The 15,924-nt window shown below is 45.8% G+C and overlaps 1 protein-coding gene across 3 annotated transcripts in view; it reads right to left on the bottom strand.

Moving 5' to 3' along the window:
• Positions 1-15,924, bottom strand: part of CDC14A (cell division cycle 14A) — a 285,279-nt gene that overhangs the window by 60,473 nt on the left and 208,882 nt on the right. The window lies entirely within an intron of this gene.

The raw sequence follows: 15,924 nt of genomic DNA, 5'->3' as shown, positions 1-15,924 counted from the left end.
AAATAGACAGGCACATTGAGCATGCTGAGCAGAACAGGCGGAGGAGGAGAAATAGACAGGCACATTGAGCATGCTGAGCAGAACAGGCGGAGGAGGAGAAGTAGACAGGCACATTGAGCATGCTGAGCAGAACAGGCGGAGGAGGAGAAATAGACAGGCACATTGAGCATGCTGAGCAGAACAGGCGGAGGAGGAGAACTAGACAGGCACATTGAGCATGCTGAGCAGAACAGGCGGAGGAGGAGAAATAGACAGGCACATTGAGCATGCTGAGCAGAACAGGCGGAGGAGGAGAAATAGACAGGCACATTGAGCATGCTGAGCAGAACAGGGTGAGGAGGAGAATTAGAGAATTAGACAGGCGGGATGTAGTTAATATCCCGGCAGTCGGGATCCGGGCGGACAGAATACAGACGCCGGAATCGCGACCGCCGAGAATGCCAACAGCTGCACCAGGGTTATTCCCACTCGTGGGTGTCCACAACACCCATAATGTGGGAAAAGAACCTGTGTCGAGCGCAGCGAGACAGCAAGGGGCTTTCTAGCACTTGCCCTGCTGGCAGCATTCTGACGGCCTGGATCCCGGACGCCGGGATTCAATTCCCAAATCATAGCGGCACAGGAAGCATGCTGAGCAGTACAGGGAGAGGAGGAGAAAAAGACACAGGAAGCATGCTGAGCGGTATGGGGAGAGGAGGAGAAATAGGCACAGGAAGCATTGTGAGCGGTACAAGGAGAGGAGGAGAAATAGGCACAGGAAGCATTGTGAGCGGTACAGGGAGAGGAGGAGAAATAGGCACAGGAAGCATTCTGAGTGCTACAGGGAGAGGAGAAGTAGGCACAGGAAGCATTGCGAGCAGTTCAAGGAGAGGAGAAATAGGCACAGGAAGCATTGTGAGCGGTACAAGGAGAGGAGGAGAAATAGGCACAGGAAGCATTGTGAGCAGTACAAGGAGAGGAGAAATAGGCACAGGAAGCATTGTGAGCGGTACAAGGAGAGGAGGAGAAATAGGCACAGGAAGCATTGTGAGCGGTACAAGGAGAGGAGGAGAAATAGGCACAGGGAGCATTGTGAGCGGTACAGGGAGAGGAGGAGAAATAGGCACAGGAAGCATTGTGAGCGGTACAAGGAGAGGAGGAAAAATAGGCACAGGAAGCATTGTGAGCGGTACAGGGAGAGGAGGAGAAATAGGCACAGGGAGCATTGTGAGCGGTACAGGGAGAGGAGGAGAAATAGGCACAGGAAGCATTGTGAGCGGTACAGGGAAAGGAGGAGAAATAGGCACAGGAAGCATTGTGAGCGGTACAAGGAGAGGAGGAGAAATAGGCACAGGAAGCATTGTGAGCGGTACAGGGAGAGGAGGAGAAATAGGCACAGGAAGCATTCTGAGTGCTACAGGGAGAGGAGAAATAGGCACAGGAAGCATTGCGAGCAGTACAAGGAGAGGAGAAATAGGCACATGAAGCATTGTGAGCGGTACAAGGAGAGGAGGAGAAATAGGCACAGGAAGCATTGTGAGCAGTACAAGGAGAGGAGAAATAGGCACAGGAAGCATTGTGAGCGGTACAAGGAGAGGAGGAGAAACAGGCACAGGAAGCATTGTGAGCGGTACAAGGAGAGGAGGAGAAATAGGCACAGGGAGCATTGTGAGCGGTACAGGGAGAGGAGGAGAAATAGGCACAGGAAGCATTGTGAGCGGTACAAGGAGAGGAGGAAAAATAGGCACAGGAAGCATTGTGAGCGGTACAGGGAGAGGAGGAGAAATAGGCACAGGAAGCATTGTGAGCGGTACAGGGAGAGGAGGAGAAATAGGCACAGGAAGCATTGTGAGCGGTACAGGGAGAGGAGGAGAAATAGGCACAGGAAGCATGCTTAGCACAAAAGGAAGCTGAGGAAAAATAAACTTGCACATGAAGCAAGTAAAGCAGAATAAGAAGAGGATACAAAATGAAATCCTGGCCTTATAGATAGCTTCATTTCTGATTAATTTGATCTTTAGAGCAAAAAATTCAACCCTTGTTTTCAATGGCTATGACAAGTCAGGTTGTAGTGCTATACAGGATATTAACTTGTTATTATGTAATTTCTCTTGGTTATTGTATCTGCTGTAAAGCAGCAATATAAACCCCAAACTATAGCTGTCACCAGGTAAAATTAAAAAAAGCAGCATAATGGAGGAAAGCACAGCTTCCACCGGGCCTGTCCTACAAATGTTGAATAGGCAGAATAGGAGACTGGTGCAGTGAAAACGGAGGTAGAGATAGCTTGGTAAGCAGAGGAAGGAAGGAAACCATTTTAATAATCACGAAGAGAGATCAGTAAGAGGACAAGAGCAATGTAACTGTGAAAGAAGAACGTCACACTGTCAGTCAGTAGAGCTCTGGGAATGTCTGTCATTAATAAGGATAATGGATCCATTATGTTACACCCGGAAGGAAAATGCCGATTGTCAGAATAAAACACAAATGATTTGAATAAGAGAAATAAAGAACTTTCACATTGAGTGCTCTGTGCCCCCGCAGTACTTATACAAGTGTGTGGACAGCTAGAAGCCGACAAGTGCTGAAATAAGTTGTGCAGCAGCTTTCATACAGTATGTCTGCATAACCTATGTCGCTTCTTAGCAGATAAATCATCGTCACTGCTTACCACACATGAAACAACATATTTACTATCAACAAAAGTGCTTAAATAAAAACAATTACCTATATGGCAACAAAACTATGACCAAAATCTGATTCTGAATTGCACAGAACTCAATAACTAATTTAATAAACCCTGACCATTGTTATTCTAGTACTGTTATGACTCATCTCATTTCCCAGAGTTTCTGCCTGCACATTGTTTTACCGCTTGCAGTTTTACCGCTGTTCATACTGACTTAATGAAGTGGTTCAGTCTGTGACTAAAAAACTACGTACAAACGGCAACACAATACACTACAGAGTCATCTGAACAAAACAATAAATATAATGCAAACAAGGTAGTAGATATCCCTTGTCACAAAGCCGAGAAGGAAGGGACAACAATAGTATAATACCGTCTAGGCGGTGTCATAACTCCTGGAGACAGTGGAAGCACTGGCCTCCAGGCTCCAGCTGTCACAGAGGCACCAAGGAGGAAGGCCGAGGGGGCTGCTGAACTAGGACAGATCTCTCTCCACTCATTTCATAGTGATTTGCTGAGTAAGTGTTTGGCATCCCAGCGGTCGGGATGCTGGTGGTCATGTGGCCGACACCGGAATACCAAAACCGCTCAGAACACTGGCGCAGGAACACAGAACACCAGGATCCCGAAGGTAAGTATCTCAGTGGGTATAAGTATCTGGGAAAGAGGGAGGGGTGGGTAGGCTTAGACATTAGGGGGAGGATAGGGCTACGTACTAGGGGGGTGGTTAGCCGTAGCCGACACCCACATACATTTAGCCCTAGCTGCCACCAGAGGAGGGTTGGGGTAGGGGGGGGTTAGCTTGCTTACCCGCCAATAGTGTTGGGATTCTCAGCTTTGGGATGCCGGGGTTGGACACATGACCGCCGACATCCCAAACGCCAGGATAATGTATAAGGCTGCGTACACACTATGCAATATCGCATAGGAACCAGTTGAAATTGTCCAGTTCCTAACAATATTGTATCATGTGTACATTAGATGTAGACGTAGTGTACGGTTCATGCTCCTGCGAGTCGCATGCTGCATCGCACGTCGGACCTGCTTGCAGGATCAAGTGGCTCGGTGTGTGAGGTGTTTTGCTGGGATGCAGTAGGTTGTGAGTTTGAGTCCTGGATGTGGCAGTATATTGATATGTGTTATTTAATGAGGGGTATTGTGGCTGAATGGCAGCAACCTCTCGGGTTGAGTGCATGAATGTGGTATAAATATGGGGGGGGCGCAATTCTCTTTCTGGCACAAGGCACCAAAAAGTCTAGTTACGGCTCTGGGTTATACAATTCAACCTGCAGTTGCGTCTGATCTGGTATGGCCTTTTCATTATACTAGATTGGAATCTGCTTGTTATTTGGACCAGTCAGCAAGCTTTATATGGGTGACAGGGAAAAAAACATTTGTTTCTTCAAGCAATATGTGTAGGGACTGTGGGAACTGAACAATTCTTAAGATTGGGAATTCGTTTGCAGATTACAGGTAACATGTAATAGGGAGGTATACAATTAGATCCATTTGAAAAACAGAACTTTTCAACATTTTTAGGGTGAATGGGGATTCACCCTATGCAATAGCAGGACCGGATTTTTGCCTAGGTGAAAAATGCGTCAGGGGCGAAAACGCTGTCCATTTCACAGATTTTGAGGCATTTTTCGCAAATTACTCTTCAAAGGTGAAAAAGCATTGGTGAAAATGCCTTCAAAACAGATGAAAAGGGCTCTAACTGAATACTCATTGGGGCGAATTCATTAGCTCCGAAATGATCGGAGCTAATTGCACAGCACCATATAGTCTGCAAGGTGCAGGCTGTTTGGGAATTTCTGCTAGTCTGCACATATTTTTAAATGGGGCAATTATTTACAAGGAAAAATTGACCTGGTTTGCCTTGTAAATGATTGCAGCTTTAAAAATATGGGCAGACTCGTAAAAATTCCCAAACAGTCTGCACCTCGCAGACTATTACATACTGACCTTATCTGGTGTTGAAATGGATTTATTTCAGGATAGGATCATCAAGAATAATGCTCCCATCCTTTTTGGATGCTTTCTTATGGGCATATTCAATTGAAGTTGGATCCATTCAGACATTCATTAGTCAGAATGGATCCGACCTGGGCTTTTCAATGTCATTCAATTCGACTTTTAAAAAAGTAGAATTGAGATGCGGGAGCTGAGACGGGGGAGAGCCGCGGGCAGACAGGGGAGAGCAGCGCTGTAGCGCTGCTCTCCCCGTCTGCCCGCGGCTCTCCCCCCCCCCCCCCCCCCCCTCCCGTCTCTCTGCCTCTCCCCGTACCCGCATCACAGCCGCCGAGGTCTCGCTTACTGGAGCCGGGTGGACGCTGCTGTGAGCGACGGCTGTGACATCCTCCGGCGCTACTCTGCCAGCGGCTCTCCTGGTCTCAGGTCACTCATCTCACTTTCGACTTTTTTTAAAGTCGAATTGAGACGGTCGACAGGTTTTGGCCCCGTTTTCGACACAAGCACGTGGATTGGCAGCTATTCCACCGATCCATGTGCTTTTCGACAAGTCGAATTCCTCGACTTGTCGAATCATTTGGGGTTATATTGAATAGGTCGAAACCCCTTCATACCTAAAAAAGTCGAAAACTGACGTCTTTTCGACAGACGGCAGCTTTCGACTTCAATTGAATATACCCCTTAGACTTAGAAGCCTGCCTTGAATATTGCCTAATGAATAAGGGGAATGCTATACGTTCAATCTTATTGTTTTTCAGTTGACCTAGAGTGCTTGCTGAAAGAATCTGATCTTATTCATACATACCTCTAGTTGGTATTTGTTATATACTCTTTTGAAGTATCTTATCCCAGATTAGATGGGCTGCCCAGTGGCAGTTTCTGCAGTTTTGGTAGATAATAAAAGTTTGGAATCCTGGAAAAGCCATATTTAAATATTCAAACTAATTTTTATGCAAAATATTCTCTTTAAAAGCTTCCTCCTTCCTGGTTGGGACTGAAATGCCGGCGGTCGAGATGCCGGTGGTCAGAATACTGACTGCGGCATCCCAATGTTCAGAATTCAGACATAGGTCGGGTAAGCATGCTACCCCTCACCCCCTAATTCTATCCCTCCCTTACCGCAGCCTTACCCTAACCCTCCTCAGCAGTGCCTAAACCTAACCCCTCCTTACCGTAGCCTAAACCTAACCTTTCCCGCAGCCTAACCCTAACCCTTCCCGCAGCCTAAACCTAACACCCCCTTCCCGCAGCCTAAACCTAACCTCTCTATACCCCCATCCCTTCCTTCATGGCTTACCTCTCTGGCAGCCCAGCAGTCACTCATTCAGGATCCCCGGTGTTGGGATGCCGGCACCGGGATTGAGATCTCATTCAGGATGCCGGCATTCCGAGCAGTGTTGGGATTCCGGCGTTGATATTTCGACAGCTGGGATCGCGACCGGATCCCCTTCCAACATATTTGATAAATTCCCTCTATAGTTACTAGTCAGATCACAATGTAAGAACCTACTTTTGGAGGCATATGATAGTTGTAGAATATTTGACATTTTGTCCCTCATTCAGATTCAGTAGCAATTTTTAAAAAATAAATAAAACAGTTACTGCTTACAATCGCATGCTGCGGTCTGCTCAGCACAGGGCAAGGCTGACAGCATGTTAAACTCTGCCCAGCAATACAATTGCAATTCAGTTGGGATCGCATTGCAGAAATCGGCAGATAGTGGTAGCCGTCATGATTCCCATTGCAGTAAATGCGGGCTTCCCCGAAAACCGGTCATGACACACCTGCGTTTCCTGCTCCACTCTCACCCAATGCTGCGTCAACACCCACGAACGCCCACTGCCTGTCAATCACATCCTTCTGAGATGCAATCGCATTAAGTATGCACGTGCAAAAGGCAGAAAAGAAGCAGTTTGTGATTTTCCCAAATTAGCTAATGATACTGAATAAGGACCATTGTTCTTTGGGGGTCATTCCGAGTTGATCTCTAGCTGCCGTCATTCGCAGCACAGCCAACAGGCTAAAAATGGGCATTTCTGCCCATGTGTATGCACCGCAATGCGCAGGTGCGTCGTACGGGTACAATAAGCATTGTGGGTTTGCACACAGTTTAACGAAGATTCCAGTCGCACGGCCGAACGCAGGAAGATTGACATGAAGTGGGCGTTTCTGGGTGGCAACTGACCGTTTTCAGGGAGTGTTTAGAAAATCGCAGGCGTATCTGAAAAAACGCAGGCATGGCTGGGCGAACGCTGGGCGGGTGTGTGACATCATAAGCCGTCCCTCTGTCGTTAGAATCAACGCACACGAAGAGTAACTACAGGGCTGGTCTTGTTTTGCACAAAAAGATTTTGCAGGCGCTCTGCTGCACAAGCGTTCGCACTTCTGCAAAGCTAAAATACACTCCCCAGTGGGCAGCGACAATGCGTTTGCACGGCTGCTAAAAACTGCTAGCGAGTGATCAACTCGGAATGACCCCCTTTATCCATTACGACTGTCCCTTCTCCCTTATTTAGTAACAATTATTTATGTACAGTATATCTAATCTAATCAGTCATATCAGTCCCAGTCTTTTGGAGCATGGGGGGAAACCAGAGAACCCCCCGCAGATAGGGCAAGAATTGAACTCACAGACTCAGTACCATACTGTAAGTCAGTAATGCTAACCACTACATAACTGAGCTGTCACTATCAGCTTGTTTGATACTGCTATCTGTGGTATACAGATGATAGGTCGACCCCATATGGTCAACATGCGGTTAGTTGATAGGTACAAAAGGTCGATATATAAGTGCTTAAGGTCGACAGGTTGAAATGGTATAAGTTACAATGGGCAACACACATATGGTCGAGACAAAGTTTTGGTATTTATTTTTCCATTCTTTTAAAAAAATAAATATCAGTTTTACCATCCACGGGGGGTACATTTGGGGATAGTTAACCATGGCTGAAGCGTGGCAAGCATACATTAATTTGGCTTACAGGTGGTTAAACATACATGACATAAAAAAACAAAAAAAGTGTGTCGATATTTTGTGTCAAACATTTCCATGTCAACCTTTTGTACCTGTCGACTTTTGTAGTGTCTACCTTTTTCATGTCATCCTATTGACCCTGTTGACCTAGTCAACCTACTTCATGTTGACCATATGGGGTTGATTTATTGACTGTCATCCTATTTCAGGTTGACCCGATGATCCACAACCGCAGCCCATTTTAATAGTGTGTGCACCACTGGAGGGTAATTTTCTATTACCGCCTACTGGGCGTGTCTATCACCGCCTATTGGCCCTCAAAGAATTTTACTCCCAGGCATACAACTTTAGCAACTTAATTCCTTTCAAGATCTCATTTTGTTTCTTAAGCCGCTCCGTGGAATAATCCACGCTTAAAGAGCACCCCTGGACTGATACATCAGAGCTCACACAGCACCCCTGGACCGATACATCAGAGCTCACACAGCATCCCTGGACTGATACATCAGAGCTCACACAGCATCCCTGGACTGATACATCAGAGCTCACACAGCATCCCTGGACTGATACATCAGAGCTCACACAGCATCCCTGGACTGATACATCAGAGCTCACACAGCATCCCTGGACTAATACATCAGAGCTCACACAGCATCCCTGGACTGATACATCAGAGCTCACACAGCATCCCTGGACTGATATAGCAGAGCTCACACAGCATCCCTGGACTGATACATCAGAGCTCACACAGCATCCCTGGACTGATACAGCAGAGCTCACACAGCATCCCTGGACTGATACATCAGAGCTCACACAGCATCCCTGGACTGATACATCAGAGCTCACACAGCATCCCTGGACTGATACATCAGAGCTCACACAGCATCCCTGGACTGATACATCAGAGCTCACACAGCATCCCTGGACTGATACATCAGAGCTCACACAGCATCCCTGGACTGATACATCAGAGCTCACACAGCATCCCTGGACTGATACAGCAGAGCTCACACAGCATCCCTGGACCGATACAGCAGAGCTCACAGAGCACCCCTGGACCGATACATCAGAGCTCACACAGCACCCCTGGACCGATACATCAGAGCTCACACAGCACCCCTGGACCGATACATCAGAGCTCACACAGCACCCCTGGACTAATACAGCAGAGCTAAAAGAGCATCCCTGGACTGATACAGCAGAGCTGACAGAGCATCCATGGACTGATATAGCAGAGCTGAAAGAGCATCCCTGGACTGATATAGCAGAGCTCACACAGCATCCCTGGACTGATATAGCAGAGCTCACACAGCATCCCTGGACTGATACAGCAGAGCTGACAGAGCATCCCTGGACTGATATAGCAGAGCTGAAAGAGCATCCCTGGACTGATATAGCAGAGCTCACACAGCACCCCTGGACCGATACATCAGAGCTCACACAGCATCCCTGGACTGATACAGCAGAGCTGACAGAGCATCCCTGGACTGATATAGCAGAGCTGAAAGAGCATCCCTGGACTGATATAGCAGAGCTGACAGAGCATCCCTGGACTGATATAGCAGAGCTCACAGAGCATCCCTGGACTGATACAGCAGAGCTGACAGAGCATCCCTGGACTGATATAGCAGAGCTGAAAGAGCATCCCTGGACTGATATAGCAGAGCTGACAGAGCATCCCTGGACTGATATAGCAGAGCTCACACAGCATCCCTGGACTGATACAGCAGAGCTAAAAGAGCATCCCTGGACTGATACAGCAGAGCTCACAGAGCACTCCTGGACTGATATAGCAGAGCTGAAAGAGCACCCCTGGACTGATATATCAGAGCTGAAAGAGCATCCCTGGACTGATATAGCAGAGCTGAAAGAGCATCCCTGGACTGATATAGCAGAGCTGACAGAGCACCCCTGGACTGATATAGCAGAGCTGAAAGAGCACCCCTGGACTGATATAGCAGAGCTGACAGAGCATCCCTGGACTGATATAGCAGAGCTGAAAGAGCACCCCTGGACTGATATAGCAGAGCTGAAAGAGCATCCCTGGACTGATATAGCAGAGCTGACAGAGCATCCCTGGACTGATATAGCAGAGCTGAAAGAGCACCCCTGGACTGATATAGCAGAGCTGAAAGAGCATCCCTGGACTGATATAGCAGAGCTGACAGAGCACCCCTAGACTGATACACCCCTCGTCAAATATACACAGTACTGACGGACACCTCTGTTCAGTACACTCTCCACACCCAGAGTGAAGATGGCGCTGATCATAGGAACCCTTATAGAATCCAAAACCCGCGAGAATCCGACAGCGGGAAGATGACATTCACCCTCTCTTTGGGATCAGAGTCTGGCGGGTAAACCAGAGCTGGACTCGGATCTCAATGTTCAGGTGGGTCCGGTTCTTGGAGAACCGAACCCGCTCATCTCTAATTCTGACTAACAGAGCCTTGCGAAATAATCTAATCCCAATAAAGAAGGTCACTATTAGGCTCTATTAGTCAGAATATATCTGAAGTGAACCTGGGATCACACTACTGTATAAACCAGAAATGATGCGGCCATCTAGAATTTATTTCCAAAAGAGCTTATACTTAGCTCTTAAAAAACTATTTCAAACCTTATACTTTTGAAATAGTCTGTTATTAAATTTACCTCTGTATTAAGGGGGTCATTCCGACCTGATCGCACGCTAGGTTTTTCGCTGCGATCAGGTTAGAACTTCGCATGCGTATGCACTGCAATGCACAGGCGCGTCATACAGGTACAAAGCGGATTGTTGCTGTGCGATGGATTTAACAAAGAATCTACTCGCACAGCCGATCGCAAGGAGATTGACAGGAAGAGGGCGGCAACTGACCGTTTTCTGGGAGTGTTTGGAAAAATGCAGGCATGTCCAAGCGTTCGCTGGAAGGGTTCCTGACGTCAATTTCTGGTCCCGGACAGGCTGAAGTGATCGCAGCGGCTGAGTAAGTTCTGGGCTACTCAGAAACTGCACAAATCTTTTTTGTACCACTCGGCTGCACATGCGTTCGCACACTTGCACAGCAAAAATACACTCCCCTATAGGCGACGACTATCTGATCGCAGCGCTGCATAAAACAGCTAGCGTGCGATCAGGTCGGAATGACCCCCTAAGTTAAATGTGTTTGGCTGGCGTTGGTCCACCCGCCAGCTCCGGCTCCTTTACGTTCTCCAGAACGTCCAAGTGGCTCCTCACAGTTACGGGGTAGAGAGCAGGCAGGCGTGTACACGACATGACATAATTCCGTCACGCTGCCGTACGCACATTATGTTTAAATGTCCCAAGAATCAGACTAGGAGGCGTGTGTGAGGTGGGGATGGAACTGCGGACCGATGAATCACCGGTGGTGGACGGCGCCAATGAATGATTTATACCCCGGATGGCAGGCAGTAACCAGCGCGAATTGCGGGCATCTGCAGCGGCTGCAGCAGTGATGATTTACTGGGAAGACATCTGCATTAGGGTGTGCCTGTACACACCAGGCACACCCTGTGCGCACGCCTATGTCAACAATCGATATTTGTATTTTATTTCCTTAATGAGTTCAGAGTTTGTTTTATCCAAGTCATTTTTCAACATCCCTGACTATGCTGTGCTTCATCCCAATATCTCTACATCTGATATTATTTTATCTATAACATTTTCAAAGCAGCCTGCTCTGGCTTAGGAATGAACATCTTCCATACAGTAGTTGTTTAAACCAAATGTTTTTTTTTTTTTTATACTGTTAGTACAGGCACGGTGCCGTGACTTATTAAAAGAAAAGCCTATTATACTAAAAAAATAATGTTTTTATTCAAAATGTTTAATGTGGGCAGTACGGATGGTGTAATGGTTAGCATTACTGCCTCACAGCACTGAGGTCATGGGTTCGATTCCCAAAATGACCCTAAATGTGTAGAGTTTGTATATTCTCCCCGTGTTTGCGTGGGTTTCCTCTAGGTACTCCGGTTTCCTCCCACAATCCACAAACATACTGGTAGGTTAATTGGCTCCCAACAAAAAATTAACCCTAGCGTGAATGTGTCTGGGTGTACTGTACATGTGGTAGGGAATATAGACTGTAAGCTCCACTGGGGCAGGGACTGATGTGAATGGGCAAATATTCTCTGTACAGCGCTGTGGAATGTTTGTGCGCTATATAAATAACTGGTAATAAATAAATAAATAATGCCCGTGACATGCCCAGTGCTTATGCTTAACGCCTTTGTGTGTGTGTGTGTGTGTGTGTGTGTGTGTGATTCTCTGAAAGTCCTTTTGCATTTTCCATTTTGTATTACTATTCAGATTTATTTAATTATAAGTAAGAATAATCCTTAACATTAACTTGTTCTTATTTTCAATTAATCTATGTATAAGTGTACTTTGTATGTATTAATATGTTTAGTCTATCTACGTATATTCAGATGTCATAGAAACCTCTTCCTCTAGGGATCAGGATTCAGACTGTGCACGTGAATTATACTGTACATTGGGGGTAATTCCAAGTTGATCGCAGCAGGAATTTTGGGGGTAATTCCAAGTTGATCGCAGCAGGAATTTTGGTAGCAGTTGGTCAAAACCATGTGCAGTGCAGGGGAGGCAGATATAACATGTGCAGAGAGAGTTAGATTTGGGTGTGGTGAGTTCAATCTGCAATCTAAATTGCAGTGTAAAAATAAAGCAGCCAGTATTTACCCTGCACAGAAACAAAATAACCCACCCAAATCTAACTCTCTCTGCACATGTTATATCTGCCTCCCCTGCAGTGCACATGGTTTTGCCCAACTGCTAAAAAATGTCCTGCTGCGATCAACTTGGAATTACCCCCATTATACGTATGTTAGCTTATACTGCACAGGACTATGGTGTATTCTTTACAGTGCATTGCCGTTATTAATCTGGTACATTATCATGATGCTCTAGCAATATTCACTAAATATATTTAGCAAAAGGCCCAGGCAATTGCATTCCCCGGTGGGCCCTTCATGCCCCAGTCCTACACTGGGCATGCCTGTATTCTGTGTGTGACCGCGGCTGTGTCTGCATATGAAATGCTACGCTACAGGGTGTTCCTAGAAATCAGTGTAATGTAACATTTTGTACGCAGATACACACAGAATATAGGCATGGCTCATATCATTTTAAGCAGCAGTTGCTGTTTTGCATCCTATTCACATCACAATGTGAATTAGACGCATGTTGGCAAATATAGACTCCCAACGCTAACGGAGTTGCACAATCCCTGTCAGCTCATGCTAGGCATCTTCCGCTACGTGGCGTATTGAGGCAAGATGTATGAGGACACATCTGTAAGCTGACAAATAACGGACCTGATACTGGGGTGGACAATCGCCTTTTTGCAGATTTTGTACAGCACATGCTGCGGAACCAAGCACTCACAAGTATGGATGATGCAGGGCTGTACGAGTATTAACTGCATCTCCACCTGTAACTGTTTAGAAGTATTTGTTAATGACATTGAAGGATGTATTATGTATGCAAATGTTGTGATAACTGCATCAAACACTCAACACTAGGGACTTTAACTTCCTCTGCTAGGACTATTGATGCTGATGAAGTAGAAGCTGTTCATAAAATGCGTAACAACTGCCTATACTCCGAGGATGGCACTCTGTAACAACCAGGGCAACATTTACGGTCTCTGCAAAACTGCAGATCAAGATTGGAATTTATCTTGGAGTGCCCCATTCCCACGTCTGAGTACGTCCTTTACTTTTGAACTAATTTTAACTATTATAATATGATACTATTTTAAGAATTAGGTTGAGCACCTGCTAATTTTATTTTTAATAATGACTTTTATAGGCCCTACACACTTGCCGATGTGTGCGGCCGATATGAACAACTGAACGAGAAATTGTTTACATCTTTCAGTGTGTAGGCACCAACGATCAACGACGTGCGGCCCCGCAGTCATTCATCGTTGGTGCCGGCTCGTTTATACCTGCAAGCCAATATGGACAATATATTATCCATATTAGTATGCAGGGCTATGGGGCTGGGTGACGTGACCCCCCGCCGCTGGATCATCCGTCGCCCGTTTTGGCCGTCGGGCACCTCGCCAAATTTGTAGGGGCCATTACTTGGGCAATATTGCACTATTGGTACTTTCTATTTTTTTTCTTATGATTCTGTTCTTCTCTCTCCAGTGAGAGACTGGAGTCAGATTTTATATATGCCTGAAGTCTTCTTACTGAAAGGAGAGAAACTAGATAACCGTATCTACTCTGTTGATAGGGACCACTGAAAGAATCCCTCATATCGACTGCTGGACTTGAAATATGGCTCAGTGCCAGTCAAATCTACTTACTTCACATAGCCAGTCAATTCCCTCTCTCACGCATTGATAGGCTCTGAACTGAAGCTGAACAAAGGAAATTCGATTCTAAGTTACTTTTTTCCAGGGGAGGTCTTTGTCAATTTTTAATTATTTTTTTAGAGCACTTACATAAACACAGCTTGCAATATCTTGATAAAATGTTTCATATATTTGGCCCTGCAGCATGTAGGTACATGTGAAGAATTCGGACAGCCATTATCTACCACATCCCTAACAAACAGCAATTCTGCCAAAACAGCAAAGCATTACCATTGGTAAAATAACAAACCTTATTTTGAAAAGAAAAACTCATTGATTTTTTTTTTAGAAAGCTAGGGTGCTTGGCTACAGCACCAGAGAAAATGATGATACATCTTATTGTATAGTGATAAAATCTATTTCTAAGCAGTAACCAAGCTCAACCTTCTTTTAATCAAACTTCCATGTTTCTCAAAGTCACAGCTATAGGGGAAGGGGCTGGGATTTTGGAAAGCCAGCATGTGCCCAAGGTGACAAAAGGAGTGGGCGTCAATGGGGTGAGCCAGAGTGTAGCTGCTTCAGCTACAAAGCTGGAGAAAAGGTAGAGGGGGGTGCTTAAACAGAGGAGGGGGCCATGTGCACCTCCGGGTGGGCCCCCTCCCCTGCACGGCGCAGTAGTCTCCGGCATTATTCCAAAGCCTACTGCACATGCGCAGGTCTCCGAAAACATGGCGCCCGCCATGTTCCAGAGACCAATTTGACTACTGTGCATGCGCGGCGGACAGTTTAGTGCAATTTTCACTGCGACTGCAGCGCCCAACGCTTGTTTTCGGAAAGGTATTAAAATATGGGTACATTGTGAGCGGTGTGGCCCCCCTGGACCCTGGGGCCCATGTGCATCCTACAGGGGCTGTGCTCAGCTGCAACAGACTGCACGAGTCTCGAGCAACAGCCTCGGCAGGCCCTGCCTGACAGACAGCTGCTTCCTGAACACTACTGTGTGGCTGAAACAGGAAAGGAACAGATTTAACAGAAAAGATCTCCAACAGGTATGTTTGGGTAAGTTGGGGATCTGGTTGGTTATAGTTCATAAAAGGTAATACTCAGAATAAGGGGATAAAAGTAAATGATTTAATGAGGTTATTTAGGATTATGGTTAGGGTTTCTTTGAGACTGAGATATGTAATTAGTTTAATGCTGTATGTAGTATATGGTGTCACTAGTACTGTGTGTAGGTCATATTACCTATTCTCCCAGTAGTTCCTCAATTTTTACGGTAGTGCCCCTTTAGAGTAGGTGGCTCTCTCACATCCCACCCACTTCTGAAGTGGACAGGATGGGGAAATCAGGAATTGTGGGTTCACGTCATCCTAGCCTGCTTCCTCCCACAGGACCCATTTTGAGTATTGAAACCATGATTTACACCATAAAAAATCTAATATACACAAAAAGAGCCCAAGTACTTAAATATATTATAAAATGCATTGCAATAAAAGTACATATAATAAAATGTTTATGTAATTAATAGAACGCAATATTATTTTATCCTCGGATGTCCATGAAATTAATCCTATTTGCAATGTAATAGCTGAAAACTTTGCAGAGTAAATTCTTTTTGAAATGGCAATAATGGACACACAAATACGATATCTTATGGAAACATTAAAGGATGTTATGTCATGTTGATACTATGCACAAGGCAGCAAAAAAAAAGGTGGAATAAACCATGCAAGTATGCAAAGTATTTATAACACACCCTGGTCATCTCAACTATCGCACAATTCTAGGTGGGATCTTATACAGTATGTCTAGAAGAACACATTCTTATAAGCATTCATTCAATAAACGTTGCATGTTTATGGTATTGTGCCTTCAAGGAATAATGTGAGATCACAAGCCAATGTGTTCATTTGACATTACCAGACCCTCCAACATGACCCGCCCCACTAGGTACAAAATGCTCTGTTTCAGGACTTCCCTCTT

This window comes from Pseudophryne corroboree, chromosome 9 (genome assembly GCF_028390025.1).
Source record: "Pseudophryne corroboree isolate aPseCor3 chromosome 9, aPseCor3.hap2, whole genome shotgun sequence".
NCBI classification, from domain to species: domain Eukaryota; kingdom Metazoa; phylum Chordata; class Amphibia; order Anura; family Myobatrachidae; genus Pseudophryne; species Pseudophryne corroboree.
The sequence above is the reverse complement of the archived record's forward strand: the minus strand, read 5'-3'. Positions and strand labels throughout refer to the sequence as shown.